Below are 14,593 nucleotides of genomic sequence, written 5' to 3' on the forward strand. Positions count from 1 at the left end.
ATTTCTCTATTTTTGTTTAAGAACTTAGATTATTTAGTTAGTTTGTATTTATTTGGTTATTTGTTGCATTTTTGTTTGAAAGTAGTTGCTTAGAATACAATTATTTCTTAGTAAATTGTTTAATTAGTTAATTGATTTTGCCTGGGTGTCTGGTATATAAATACATGGACTCCAGGTAGCTCAGGTGAAAAGTGGGTGGGCTTATGGTTTTTTACCAGTCTTCCAGTATTCTAGCTGCAGTCTACCAGGCCTTTCAGAAGGCAAGTCATTCAGCCTTAATCAGGTGAAGTGAGCACAAAGGCAGAAACCAGGCCAGGAGATGTGGCAAGTAGTCTTTTTGAGTTTTTGTATCATGTTTATTTTTCCTGAAGAAACCTGGAATAAACTAACTGAACTGCATTTTTCACGTATTTTGAGAATTTTTTGTACTGCGTAAAACCAGAAACCCACTATTCCTCAAGTGACTATTTGATTTACATTTATTTTTTGCTTTTTCATTTTTAAGTTTTTTCATAGACAACTAGTCACTACATCAAGTAAAAAACCCGCCCTTGGACCTTTGTTTTCAACGATCTCAAATCTGCTGATGAGTGGATAGTGAAGCCATGGATTCAACTTCTTTGTTCTTGGATGGTGTCACCTGGAGGAAGTGCCGCGCCCACAAGCCATGAGGTGCCTCACTTACAAGCCCCAAACACTCATGTCTGTCTTCAATGAGAACGGTATGTACAAAGATTGCTAATGCTGTAAAGGAAAACGGCCAGACGATTGGAGTTTGATGATAGCAATCAATGTTAAAGCACAAGTTTGTCAACATGAAGATGAATTAAGGATTGAATTAAAGCATTTGCATTCTTAAACAAAGTAAGTGGATTTGAAATATAAATGGAACAAAGGCAACAACAAAGTTACACGCAGTTTAAAGTTTGTGCACAAAATGTCTGATGTAACAAAACCACAGATGGCCAAGAGTGACTCAGAGGTTTCATCCAAAAGAAGCATTAAATACACTGAGAAAGGCTTGATGTCATATATAAAAACATGCCAAGATAAAAGAAGTGCTAAATTGAAACAGGGAAGATGGATAAAAGATGATTTAAATGTTTTGATGAAATCAAAGGATAAGGCTGACTCAGTAAAGTCTCTTTTGGCTAAATTTATGCAATGTTGTGAGGATGCAGAGGTGTCGCATAAACAATTAACAAGTATGCCACTCCCCTCTGATGAACTCAAGAGACAAAATGAACATTTTCAAAGTATAATGAGTACATACCAGGAGTTTACTGAATGTGTAAAGGGATGGTTATATGAACTGGGTACGCCATTTGTGATACCAAATGCAGATACTGATGATCAAGTCAAAAATAACACTGAAGATGTAATTAACCCTGAAGACAGTGTTTCCAATGTGTGCTCTGTAAAGTCCAATCCATGTTCTCAAGTGTCCCGTGTCTCTTCCATTAAATCTGCACACATAAGAGCAGAGGCAGAAAGAGCAGCGCTGTTGGAGCGTGCTGCAACTCTCAAAAGGAAGCATCAGCTTGAAGCTATGGAGGAGAAGTTAAAACAAGAAAGGGAGCAATTTGAACTTGAGACAGAGCTAGCAGCTGCTAATGCAAAGCTGTGCATATTTGAAATAAATTCACAAGGTGGCTCGAAATGTTCTGATCTAATGAATTCGTACATTAAAAAAGGTATTTGTAAGTCAGGGCCAAAACTTAATGCAAGTGCCAACATAGTCGTCCCCGAGGACAAGGATTATGTTATGTCCTCTGCCATCTCTGAGCATCCAGTTGTTCGACTGAAACATAAGTTAGCAATTCAAGGCACCGATGAGCCACAAAGTGTCCATGCTCAACTAAATGTTCAAAGTCCAGACACAACTGTACAGCCACAACTGGAACAATTGGATCATCAAACCAGTATAATTAACATCATGCAAAGGCAAAATGACATCAATGCCATGTTGGTTCAGCAAAGTCAGAGTTCGGTTTTGCCACCAAGAAGCATTCCAGTTTTCGATGGCAACCCTCTTGAATACAAATCATTCATAAGAGCATTTGAGAACGTTGTGGAAGCCAAAACATCTAACTTAAGTGATTGTTTGCACTTCCTAGAACAATTCACTAGGGGACAACCTAGAGACCTTGTGCATAGTTGCCAGCATTTACCATCGGAATTGGGCTATCGTGAAGCTGAAAATCTTCTTTCTGAACATTTTGGAAATGAATACAAGATTGCACAGGCCTATATGGATAAAATTAACAATTGGCCAGCTATTAAAAGTGAGGATATTAAATCACTGGAAGCATTCGCTCTGTTTCTTAAGGGATGCTCAAATTTAACGAAACACCTCACTCATATGAAAGAACTGGACTTGCCTTCAAATATGAGGAGCATAATCTTTAAGCTTCCCTATAAAATGAGAGAGAGATGGAGAAATGTAGCCTGTGACCTGCAAGAAAAAAGGGATCAAAGAGCATTATTTACCGATCTTGTTGCTTTTATTGAAAAGCAGGTTAAAATTGCATCTGATCCGTTGTTTGGCAATATCATTGACCTTCAACAGTTCAGCTCTAAAAACCCCAATACCGGCTTTACAAAACCAAAGAAAAAGGGAAGCAGCTTTGCTACAAAAGTTCTTTCAGTGAATAATGAATCACCTGAAGATGAGATGAAGTCCTCTAAAAGCCACAACTGTTTGTATTGTTTCAAAAGTAATCACTCAGTTGACAAATGTTTTAAGTTTAAAGACAAGCCACACAAGGATAAAGTGAACTTTATTCAAGAAAAAGGCATGTGTTTTGGTTGTTTAAAGGTGGGACACATAAGCAAAGAATGCAGAGGTCGCTTGGTCTGTACTGTCTGTCACCAACAACATCCCAGTGTCCTGCACATTGACAAGGAAAGTACAAAAGCTTTCTCCAGATGTCCACAGATTCCTCTGAGAACCACGTCCACCATGACTCAAACCTGTAGTCATATTAAGGTCTGTGATGAAGATAATTCAATTCTCTCTATTGTTGCAGTTCAAGTTAGGAGTCCAACAACCAACTCAACCGTGCAGACATATGCATTTCTGGACCCGGGCAGCACAGCGACATTCTGCACAGAGAGTCTAGCCAGAAAGCTGCAACTGAAAGGCAAAAGAACAAGCATTCAGCTGCAAACGATGGGTCATAAAGACATTGTGAGTACAAACATCATTTCTGGACTTCAAGTAGCAGCGTTTGATAAAAATGATTTCATTGATCTTCCAGATGTCATGACACAAAAACTAATGCCTGTTTCAAAGCGAAATGTTCCACAACAGGAGGACATTAACCAGTGGCCATACCTGCAAAGTATCAAGCTCCACAACATAGATGCTGATGTAGATTTGCTCATTGGCACAAACGCACCTAAAGTAATGGAGCCGTGGGAGCTGATAAACAGCCAGGACGATGGCCCATATGCAGTTTGGACTCGAGTTGGTTGGGTCATTAATGGACCACTTAGGAGTGAAAGGAAAAAGACAGATTTTCATGCTTTCACCGCAAACAGGATTTCTGTTCAAAATCTGGAAACAATGTTGATTGAACAATATAATCATGATTTCAATGAAAAAACATCCCAAGAACAGATTGAAAATTCCAGAGAGGATAGCAAGTTTATGGATATCATGAACAATACAGCACATTTAATCAATGGACATTATTGTATTGATTTGCCTTTTAAGGCTGAAAATCCTTCCTTGCCAGTGAACCGCTGTATTGCAGAGCAACGTCTTCAAAGCCTGAAAAAGAAGTTTGATAAAAGCCTCACCTTCAAGAAAGATTACATTGCTTTTATGGATGACATGATATGTAACGGATACGCTGAAGTTGTTCCTGATGACCACTTGGTGGGCAGTGAGGGAAAAGTGTGGTATATACCCCACCATGGTGTTTATCACCCCAGAAAAGGCAAACTAAGAGTTGTTTTTAATTGTGCTGCGACATTCAAGGGGACCTCACTGAATTGCCAGCTATTACAAGGACCTGATCTGACCAACTCAATTGTGGGAGTTCTTGTGCGCTTCAGACAAGAGCCTATTGCCATTATGGCAGATATTCAGGCCATGTTTCACCAGGTCCATGTTCCAGAGAAACATAGAGACTTTCTTCGCTTCCTCTGGTGGCCCAATGGTGACACATCCCAAGTTCCACAAGAATATCGAATGACAGTGCATCTGTTTGGAGCAGTTTCCTTGCCGAGCTGTGCAAATTTTGCATTAAGAAAAACAGCAGAAGACAATGCTCAGCAATTTCCAGCTGAAGTGGTCAGTACTATCAAGCATAATTTCTATGTGGATGATTGCCTGAAATCTTTGCCTACAGAAAAAGAAGAAATAAATTTTACCCAAGATTTGACAGCTCTTTGCAATAAAGGAGGATTTAAGCTCTCCAAGTGGATAAGTAATAATCATGCAGTGTTGCAAACATTTCCAGACAACATCAAAGCAAAGGAAATACTGGAACTAGATTTGGAGCTTCCAATTGAACGGGCGCTTGGCTTACAGTGGTGCACTCAAGGTGATGTCTTTAAATTTAAAGGTTCATTTCCAGAGCGGCTGCACACGAGAAGGGGAATACTGTCAGTAGTAAGCTCATTGTATGATCCCCTGGGTTTTCTCGCTCCCTTCATCATCACCGCCAAAATGATACTACAGGAGCTCTGCAGGAGAAACCTGAGTTGGGACGATGCTGTTCCTAATCATTTCTCCAAACAGTGGACCGACTGGATGGATGATCTGAAGAGGATCTCAAAGTTTGAAGTGGACCGCTGCATTAAGCCTAAATACTTTTGTCCTGTTACTGCACAGCTTCACCACTTCTCTGATGCCAGCCAAGTGGGATATGGTACAGTGTCATATCTAAGATTAAAAAATGAGCATCATGTACACCTAGCATTCCTCCTGGGAAAGGCAAGAGTTGCTCCTCTGAAGCAGACAACCATTCCTCGTTTGGAGCTGACTGCAGCTGTCCTCGCTGTTCGAATGGACCAACTACTACACAGAGTTGCATCTTGAGCTTGAGACATCCGTTTTCTGGACTGACAGTACCACTGTCTTAAAGTACATCTGCAGTGAAGCAAAGAGGTTTCATACCTTTGTTGCTAACAGTGTCCATCATCAGAGATGCTACGCAAACTGATCAATGGAGATATGTGAGTTCTAAAGATAATCCAGCAGATGAAGCATCAAGAGGGATGAAAGCGGAAAACCTTATGGAGCAGAGTAAATGGATTAATGGTCCCGAGTTCCTGTTCGAGTCTGAAGATAAATGGCCTAAATTGGAGGTAAAGTATGACTCACTTCCTGCTGACGATTCTGAAATAAAAAAGAATGTGACTGTCAACACTGTTATTGAGAAGATTAAATGCCCTACCAGTTTTTTCATCTTCTACTTCTCATCTTGGACAAAGCTAAAGACATCTGTAGCTTGGGTTTTAAAGCTCAAAGAACTCCTTATTTTGCTGTCTCAGAAAAGACAAGAGTTTTCTGCTATGTTACAGCAGTCTGCAGAAGATGGAAACACCAAGAAGAAAAGGGTGTCCCAAAAGATGCAACAGTTTAAAGCTATGCTGAAGAAACAGTGTTTGACATCTGAAGATCTGGCTAAAGCAGAGCGTTGCATTATTCAGTTTGAGCAACATCTCAAGTTTGGTCCAGAAATCATCTTGATCAAAGCCAAAAGGATCGTTTCTAAAGACAGCCAGCTGTACAGACTTGATCCAGTGTTGGACGATGGAGTCCTCAGGGTGGGTGGACGTCTTAAAAGAGCGGCTATGCCATTTGAAACGAAACATCCTGTCATCCTGTCCAAAGACATGCATGTGGCAACCTTGATTCTGCTCTACATTCACCATCTGCTGGGTCATGCAGGAAGAAACCACATGCTGTCCAGGCTGCGTCAGAGATATTGGATAATCAATGGAAACTCTGCTGCCAGAAAAATCTTGTCTGATTGTGTGACCTGTAGAAAAAATAGAGGGAAGCTTTTGCAACAAAAAATGGCTGACTTACCCCAGGAAAGGGTTGCACCTGACAAAGCTCCGTTTACAGATGTGGGAGTTGATTATTTTGGCCCCATTGATGTTAAGAGAGGCAGAAGTCTGCTCAAACGTTATGGAGTAATATTTACATGCCCAACAAGTCGTGCTGTTCATTTGGAGGTGGCTCACACCCTTGATGCAGATTCTTGTATCAATGCTATCAGAAGATTCATCTGTAGACGTGGTCCTGTCTCTTCCATCAGGTCAGACAACGGCACGAATTTTGTGGGAGCCAACAGAGAACTAAGAAAAAATCTGACTGCCTTGAACCAGAGCAAGATCCAAAGAGTTCTGGTCCAAGATGGCCTAAACTGGCACTTTAATACACCGGCAGCTTCACATCAAGGTGGTGTCTGGGAGCGTTTGATTCGTTCTATCAGAAGTGTACTCACCTCAGTTCTAAAACAGCAGGTTGTGGATGATGAGACTTTGCAAACCGTTTTCTGTGAGGCTGAAGCCATTCTGAATGATAGACCCATCACACTGGTCTCTGACGATTCGGATGATTTAGAAGCCCTTACACCAAATCACATCCTGACCCTAAAGAACAAACCTGTTATGCCACCTGGGCTGTTTCAAAAGCAAGATCTGTACCTCCGACGACGATGGAAACAAGTACAATATATGGCCGAACTGTTTTGGAAAAGATGGATCTCTGAGTATTTGCCTTTGATGCAGGAAAGACAAAAATGGATGAGACCGAGAAGAAACATCACTGTTGGAGATATTGTCCTGATTGCAGATGCGACAGCACCCAGAGGATGTTGGCAGATGGGGAGAGTCCTAGCTGTCAACGCTGATGTACGAGGACTGGTTCGTTCAGTGCAACTTCGGACCAAAACCAGTGTGCTGGAGAGACCAGTGACGAAGCTCTGCTTGCTTTTGGAAGCATCTGAGGACTAAGGACATTTATTCTCTCTTTTTTCTTCCTCTCTTTCTTTCTCTCTTTTATCCAATCTCTTTGCAGGTTAATAATAAAGAAGAATGAAGAACCCAGAAGATTTGCTTTGTATTGAAATTGTTGTTAGAATAGCTCCTTTTAGTTAAAGAAGTAATTGTAATTTAATGCACAATTGGGGGCCGGAGTGTAGGAGCTATTTCTCTATTTTTGTTTAAGAACTTAGATTATTTAGTTAGTTTGTATTTATTTGGTTATTTGTTGCATTTTTGTTTGAAAGTAGTTGCTTAGAATACAATTATTTCTTAGTAAATTGTTTAATTAGTTAATTGATTTTGCCTGGGTGTCTGGTATATAAATACATGGACTCCAGGTAGCTCAGGTGAAAAGTGGGTGGGCTTATGGTTTTTTACCAGTCTTCCAGTATTCTAGCTGCAGTCTACCAGGCCTTTCAGAAGGCAAGTCATTCAGCCTTAATCAGGTGAAGTGAGCACAAAGGCAGAAACCAGGCCAGGAGATGTGGCAAGTAGTCTTTTTGAGTTTTTGTATCATGTTTATTTTTCCTGAAGAGACCTGGAATAAACTAACTGAACTGCATTTTTCACGTATTTTGAGAATTTTTTGTACTGCGTAAAACCAGAAACCCACTATTCCTCAAGTGACTATTTGATTTACATTTATTTTTTGCTTTTTCATTTTTAAGTTTTTTCATAGACAACTAGTCACTACAGTGGCGGTAAGTTAGTTATCATCAGAGATGGGAAGTAACAAAGTACAAATACTTCGTTACTGTACTCAAGTAGATTTTTCTGATATTTTTACTTTACTACTTATTTTTATGGCGACTTTTTACTTCTACTCCTTACATTTTTACACAAAGATCTGTACTTTCTTCTCCTTACATTTTAAAAAATTGGCTCGTTACTTTAGTTTTGAATCATTTCAATGGAGTTACCGTTATTATTTTTCACGTCATCAATACCAAATTCAATCTAATTGGATGGGAATCTATGTTGCATTTGACGCACCACTACAAGATGAATCGACAGATTCGGCGGTATTCATTGGCGGCAAATCATTGCAGCTTGGTGGCGGTGGCGTTAGCATAGTAGCATGGACGACGAGATGATTGAAAATGAACACAACGGAGATCTAGTCCTATTGGCAGACATCCATTTAAAATGTAGGCAACGGCATGAAAAAAGTGGTTTCTACTTTTACTTTGATACTTTAATTAAATTTACAAGCCTGTACTTTGTTACTTTTACTTGAGTAAAGAAGTTTAATCAGAACTTCCACTTTTACCAGAGTATTTTTTAACACAAGTATCTGTACTTTTACTCAAGTACGGAAAGTGAGTACTTTTGCCATCTTTGGTTATCATGGTGTTGTCTGTTGGACAGTAGGATTGAAAATAGTTTGCACTTTATGGTTCAGGTTGTGACTGTCCTTGTGCTGTGAGGAAGTATGTTCCTTAGCCCAGCTGATCTTTTGCAGTGTGGATGTCCACTGAAATACGCCTTGAAATCGATTAAAACACCTTGTGCTCAATTCGATTCATGACTCATCCTTTTTTTGCATTAAATAACTCAAAGTAACTAAGTAACTTTTACTCAAATTACATTTTAAATGAAGTAATTTTGTACTTTTACTTGAGTAAATTTTGAGATGGGTCATTTTACTTTTACTTTGAGTAGAATTTAGGCAAAGTACAGATACTTTTACTCAATTACAATTTTTTTGTACTCTTTCCACCTCTGTCTAATGGTAAATCCCCGCCTGCTCCCTCCTGCACACCAGCAAACTTCACCCATCTTCACCCCATCTCCTCTTAGGCTTTTCTCCGTGTCGTTTATCCTCCAGCTCATTCTATCACCAGTGTTCGGGCCCTGGGGGAAGAATAATCTAAGCCTTTTACTAAGTTACTCTCCCAAGCAAATGTTGAATCACAGCTTCAAAGTCTTCTGTCGGGGTGCGAGCGTCAAAGATCTGATTTCATTCAATAAAACCTTTCAAAGTGCAGCTTTTCTGTGTTTTTTTTCTTTTATCTTCCTTGTCCACTTCATCATTGTGTCTGTTCTCATCAACAATCATTACTTCTTTATTTTGCACCAAACCGCCGTTCGGTGTAATGATGTATCTCCTGAAGGTTATAAGCATAATTAAACTATTGACGTTCTGGATAAATGTGTAATTGCTTTTGTGTTGGAAGATAATTTGCTGAATATTGTTCTCGTCCATCTTCTTCGGTCACCCCCGCCCTCCCAAAGCAGCAGCAAATGTTGCAACAAACTTTTCTAGAAGATGAATTTAAAGATCTATTGAGATATTCCAGATAAGCTCAGATAAGCAAGGAGCAGCCATATTAGATTTAGAACCATCCCTTATGTCTTTATCTGTTGTAGCTGCGTCGCTTCGTCTCTGAGCATTAGACTTAAACAGTTTGGCGACTTCACTCTGAGACCTTTAATCTGTTTTTATTGAATGACTCTAGTGTGAAGCCATCAAGCTGCCTGCTAGATCTCAGAGGATATAATGTGGATTTGTTTCAACTAATTTACCATTACCTTGGCATCAATGTCCACACAAATACGAAGTGGACAGATATATAAAGATGCTCTCATGGTGCCCTATTACATTGATAATGTCTCTATTAATCCTCCCGGCTGCATGGATACTGGTTTTACTGACTTTATCTGGCATCCATGGCCATCTTGAAATCACTCTACTGACACATATTCTCTTCTATCCTGCATCGTCGCCCCTCCCCGCTCCTTTCAGAGCCAACGCTGCCTTCTCTGCAATTCTGCTTGAAATTCAGAGCAGCCAAATGTCAGAAGCAGTTACCATCTGGACCTGAATGGCATCCTATTGAATTGCAATAGAGAGAGATCAGGAATTCATTTCATTTCAATCACCTTTGTCTGACAGCACTTCTGATGTTTCAGGCTTTTCAATTTAGAAAGGATTTCATGATTGTTTGTTGCTCAGGTTCAGATCTAATATTAACTCCTTATTTTATATTAAAGAATCTTTATGTAATTATAGGAAAATGAAATGTGAAATTGAATTATTATTCAGATTCTTTTGGTAGAAAAATCAATCCTCTTTGATTGATACTATTTCATAACTTGTTATTGTGTTTTTTCACCTCTCGACTCCGTCTTTCCTCTTAATGTTGCAGCGTTTTTCACTGCAGATGAACTCAGTCAGTCAGCTGGAACCGCCATCTTTGCTGAAAAAACTGTGTGACCACTTCATTTGGGTTTCTGCATTATCCGCTGAATAGCTTAAATTTACTACTACATACTGGTTAATTGGGCGTATTGAAGTGTTTTTTAAATAGAGAGCAATCGTTCAGCTTGGTATATAGAAAGTTTTCTGATGCACATATTTTATAAAACACCTGAACCGGTCATTTATTTTCATTCTTCTTTCTGTCTTAATGTTGGCAGTGGGCTTTAGGCTGCCCTGCAAGGCTTTAAACCTGGGTTTAACCAGAGACTAAGCCATTCTCAAGCACATATCAAGGAGCTCATTTTGAGCCTGGATCCAGATTTATTGTTGATTCTGTTCATGGTGGAGAATCCTGCTTCACAGCAGCAGGTTGAGCCAAACATCCTCTAAATGTGCAGGGTCATCTTTGAGCACGCCATTTCACTTTTCTTTCACCAGTTCACCGCAGTTCTTCCAGCAGTCCACACTTTCTCTGCTCTCTTTTTCTCATGGTCTTCTCCTTCTTTCCCATCGCCCGGCTTGCCACAGGTTTGCCTGCTGTGTCTCAAAGTAGCAGCAGCAGCAACCCAGACTGACAGCTCATTGGCTCATTTGGATCACGTGCAGCCTGGAGCCGGACGCTCCCCAGGGCTTTACCGTATTAACAGGAGAAGAGGAGCAAGTAAAATTAGACAATGCCGTTGAACAACATTTAATTTCTAAATGTTTTAAATCAGGTTGGTTCCGGATTAGCCAGCTGCCTCTGCTCTCAGTGCTGGTTCCTTTTCTGTTCCTGGATCCTCATGTATGTTTTCCATGATTTCTCCTAGATCCTGTTTTTATTTTCTGCATTCGTTATTTTTGATTTTTTGATTTCTGCCTCAGTTGCCTGTGAGTTAGTGATGGTGCGATGAAGCCTCATGAGGCATTGAACCGTTTGGCCAAATAGCTTCAGAATCCTCACAGTTCATGAAGCTTCATGTGAAAGTTTCACCACCTACTGGTGGAGGGTAGAACTACAGTTAGCAAAAAAAAAAAAAAATCAGTGATATTTTGCAATTGTTCTTGTTTTAAGTTCCTTTGAAGTAGTTAATGATTGATGTGTATAATAAACTTTTTTGTAAGGTTTTATCTTTAGTCTAAAATGTCTTAGAAGAAAAAAAACAATTTAAGGTACTCAGTTTTTCTGCCATTTTAGTTAAATAAGCTCAAGCAGACAGTAAATGTGCTTGTGCAAATAGGGCAATGATGATCTTTGGCTAAACCAACCAATCTAATTTCACAGTGTTTTTACCTAATGTATATTTTTACTAGGGCAAACCAATACAAATTAGTCACATTAACCAAAATACTTGTTAAGTATAATGGCAACTTTCAAAGTCTAAGGTGGGTCTTGAGCCATCAACCTCAGGAGTGGAAGTCAGTATCTTACAACAGACAATACTAATACGGTAAGTGTTTAACAGAGAGCAATACTACCCAATCTGTTTAATCTAACCAAAATAGTTTTAACCAACTAGATTACTTGTTTTTTCAACTGATCTATTCTTATAATCTCTCCAAACTCTATCCAACTGACAGCAACTCTCCTACAAACTCCAACACCTTGACTGAGTGGTGATGCTGTTTAAATGCATGTGGAAGTTCTTGCGCTTTCTGAACCACTTCCGGCAGCGGTCGCGTCGTTTCACTGTAGCGAGGCTTAAGACTTCATCAATTTTGGCCCCTCCTCTAAATGGATCACACCTCGAGACACGCTTTGGAGAAACGCCCCCTCCATTACTCGACACACGCCTCGAAGCCTCGGCTCATCTGATAACATCACTACTGTGAATACTTGATTAAATCAGCAAAACTTTTCTCTGCATTTGGGTCCACTAAGCCTCCACTCAAAAACAAAAATGACAAAAATGTCTGTAATCTGTTTTATTATAACTGCTGTGAAAGTATTGGGAATAAAAAGGGACGCTGAGAAGCAGACGTTTGTAAAGGTTTGCTATTGAGATACATTTGTCAGGAATCCAATTTGTGTGGTCTGTTTTAGTGTTTCCTTTCCTCCTCCACCAGGTGGTGCCCCGTCCTCATTGGGTCTCCCTGCACACCTGCAGCTCATTGCCTCATTACCTGTGGAGTGTTCTTAAGCTGCTGACTGCCTCTACCTCGTGGCCAGAGTGTTTGCCAAAACAGGGTACTCTAGCCACGCTTAGTTTAGCAGAGTCTAACCTGAGTTTTTGTTTGCCAGTTTTGGGTACTCTAGCCAAGCTGAGTTTTTCTGAGTCTTAACTTTGTTTTTGTCTTTGCCTCTCGGCAGGAAGTCATCCTGCAAACTGGATTTGTTCGGACCTTCTCTATCTGGAAGGTTCAACTGAGCTTCTAACTGAGCTGGGGTTCCAAACAGGAAGTTTGGACCTACTTTCCCCAAGAGGTCGTTTGAGCTTCACTCCAAGCAAAGGTTTCATCAGCACCGCAGCCCGTTCAAGTACTGCAGGAAATCTGAGTGGCAGTCAGTTTCTCCATTCACCAAGTAACAACTGCAGTCTGAGTAACCCAATCCACCCATCACCGAACAAGACGATCTCTGGTAGAATCCTCACCGTCTGGATTCCATAAAGGACACATTTTCCTGGAAAAGTGAGTCTGCAATCTTTTCCTCCTATTCAAAACCTAATATTCTAATTTCCCACTGAGCCTAAACTAACAGCAGTGTCTTCCCCTCACCTTCCAGTTCCGGTTGAGCAGTGTTCAGAGCAGCACTGGACTACTTCTACTCTGAGCAGCACTGTTTTTCATCACCGTACTCTAATAAACCTGTTAAATGTTCCCCTGGTCTCTCTGTTTGGTCTTCTGCATCTTGGGGTCAGACCTTTAATATAATCATGACACCATTGATAAAACAAAAAAAGCTAGTTTGGTTATTCTAAAAGTAAAAATATTTCCAGCCAAGGTGCCTCAGTCCAGAAGTCACTGCTATTGGTCATATTTATAATCATTTCATGCTTACTGTTCAATTACTCATAAAAAGTAATTGAACTATTGAACTCTGTGTTTGTGGTGATTATTCAACATTCTTAAAGTAAGTCCTTTCTTAAATGATACTGACAATATCCATAAAAGTATCTTTGTTTTAGTAAAAAGTGAGTTAGTATTCAAATTAATTCACCTTCTTGGAGGTTTGTCTGGTGTTTCAACGTGCATCAGGATCTGGTGTCCAAACAGATCTAATGCATTTACATGAGGCGTCCCAGTGAGGATTTTCCCGGCAGCAGCAGGATCCAACTCATCTGCATGGTCCAGTTGACTCCTCTGCCCACACATTTACTCACACTCGACAACACACGTACGACGCGCACTTTCTCCTCTTGCCAGGGGGACCGAGACACACAAATTACCATGCACCACTTGATTTACTCCAGACCGGCCGAGAAGCCCGGTGGGGAAATAAAGGTTCATAAGGCGAGTGCTGCCTGGCTGCAGCAAGAATAATTAGGCAATGCAGTGTTTTCCCAGATATCCTCTGAGGTAATATTACAGAGTAATGTACATTAAAACTCATGTAATCATGTAATTGCTGCTATTTCTTTCTTGTAACCATGATAACGTCTTTTTACAGCAGAACTATATTAATCTTGAGACGTGATTGAAATGTGATGTAAATCCACTGTTGTATTATTTTCCCTCCTCTGCAGCCAAAAGGCCAGTTTTCAGGTATGAGGAATTAGGAGACCGTAGACAATTGAAGCATTTATAAAGTGCTAATTAAAGTTACTAATGGGGTTTTTGGAGCTCTAACCAGCACAACTAAATTTCTTTAATTAAGGAACTTGAAAACCATTTAAAGGATCCAAACAACAATCTTCTTTTCTTTCTATCTTTATTGTTTTTGCTCTAGGAAACAAGATCTAAAGACTGAGCCTTAATACGTTTTACTAAGCTAAACATATGCAATGATTGCCGGGTTTACATAAAGAAAAATATCTCTAATTTACTGGTAATTTTAATCAGATTGATTGATATACAATGATAATAAAAAATTATGTTTTCTAGTAAAAAAATCTATGAAGCAATTTTATCATCCAGCCTACAGGAGATCAAGCAGTGTTTGGTTTGATCACGATCTTTCACACCCCTTAGGCTGCATGATAGGATCAAGTGTTAATGGATGGTAGTGATGCATCACGCTCATTGTGAATCAGAAGATTTATTTTCCTTTCACTGCTCAACTCTAACTCAGTGGCTGCACGCTGCCTGCAACACTGCAAAAACAATCCAGAAATAAGTTTAAAAAATCCTTAAATTAAGTATATTTACCCTTAATTTGAGCAGTTAAGTAAGATGATTTGCCAATGGAATGAGTATTTTTACTCTTAATATAAGATAGTTAGATAATATTTACTTGAAATAAGA

General features: G+C 39.7%; 1 long non-coding RNA gene across 1 annotated transcript; it reads left to right on the plus strand.

Moving 5' to 3' along the window:
• Positions 1-242: 242 nt before the first annotated feature.
• LOC119780959 lies at positions 243-3,410 on the plus strand. Its single transcript, XR_005280475.1, has 3 exons — positions 243-672; positions 2,819-3,190; positions 3,261-3,410. It is a non-coding gene; the product is annotated as an uncharacterized LOC119780959 (long non-coding RNA).
• The last annotated feature ends 11,183 nt before the right edge of the window (positions 3,411-14,593 follow it).

This window comes from Cyprinodon tularosa, unplaced genomic scaffold, assembly GCF_016077235.1.
Source record: "Cyprinodon tularosa strain WSP-4 unplaced genomic scaffold, ASM1607723v1 ctg169, whole genome shotgun sequence".
Lineage (NCBI taxonomy): Eukaryota > Metazoa > Chordata > Actinopteri > Cyprinodontiformes > Cyprinodontidae > Cyprinodon > Cyprinodon tularosa.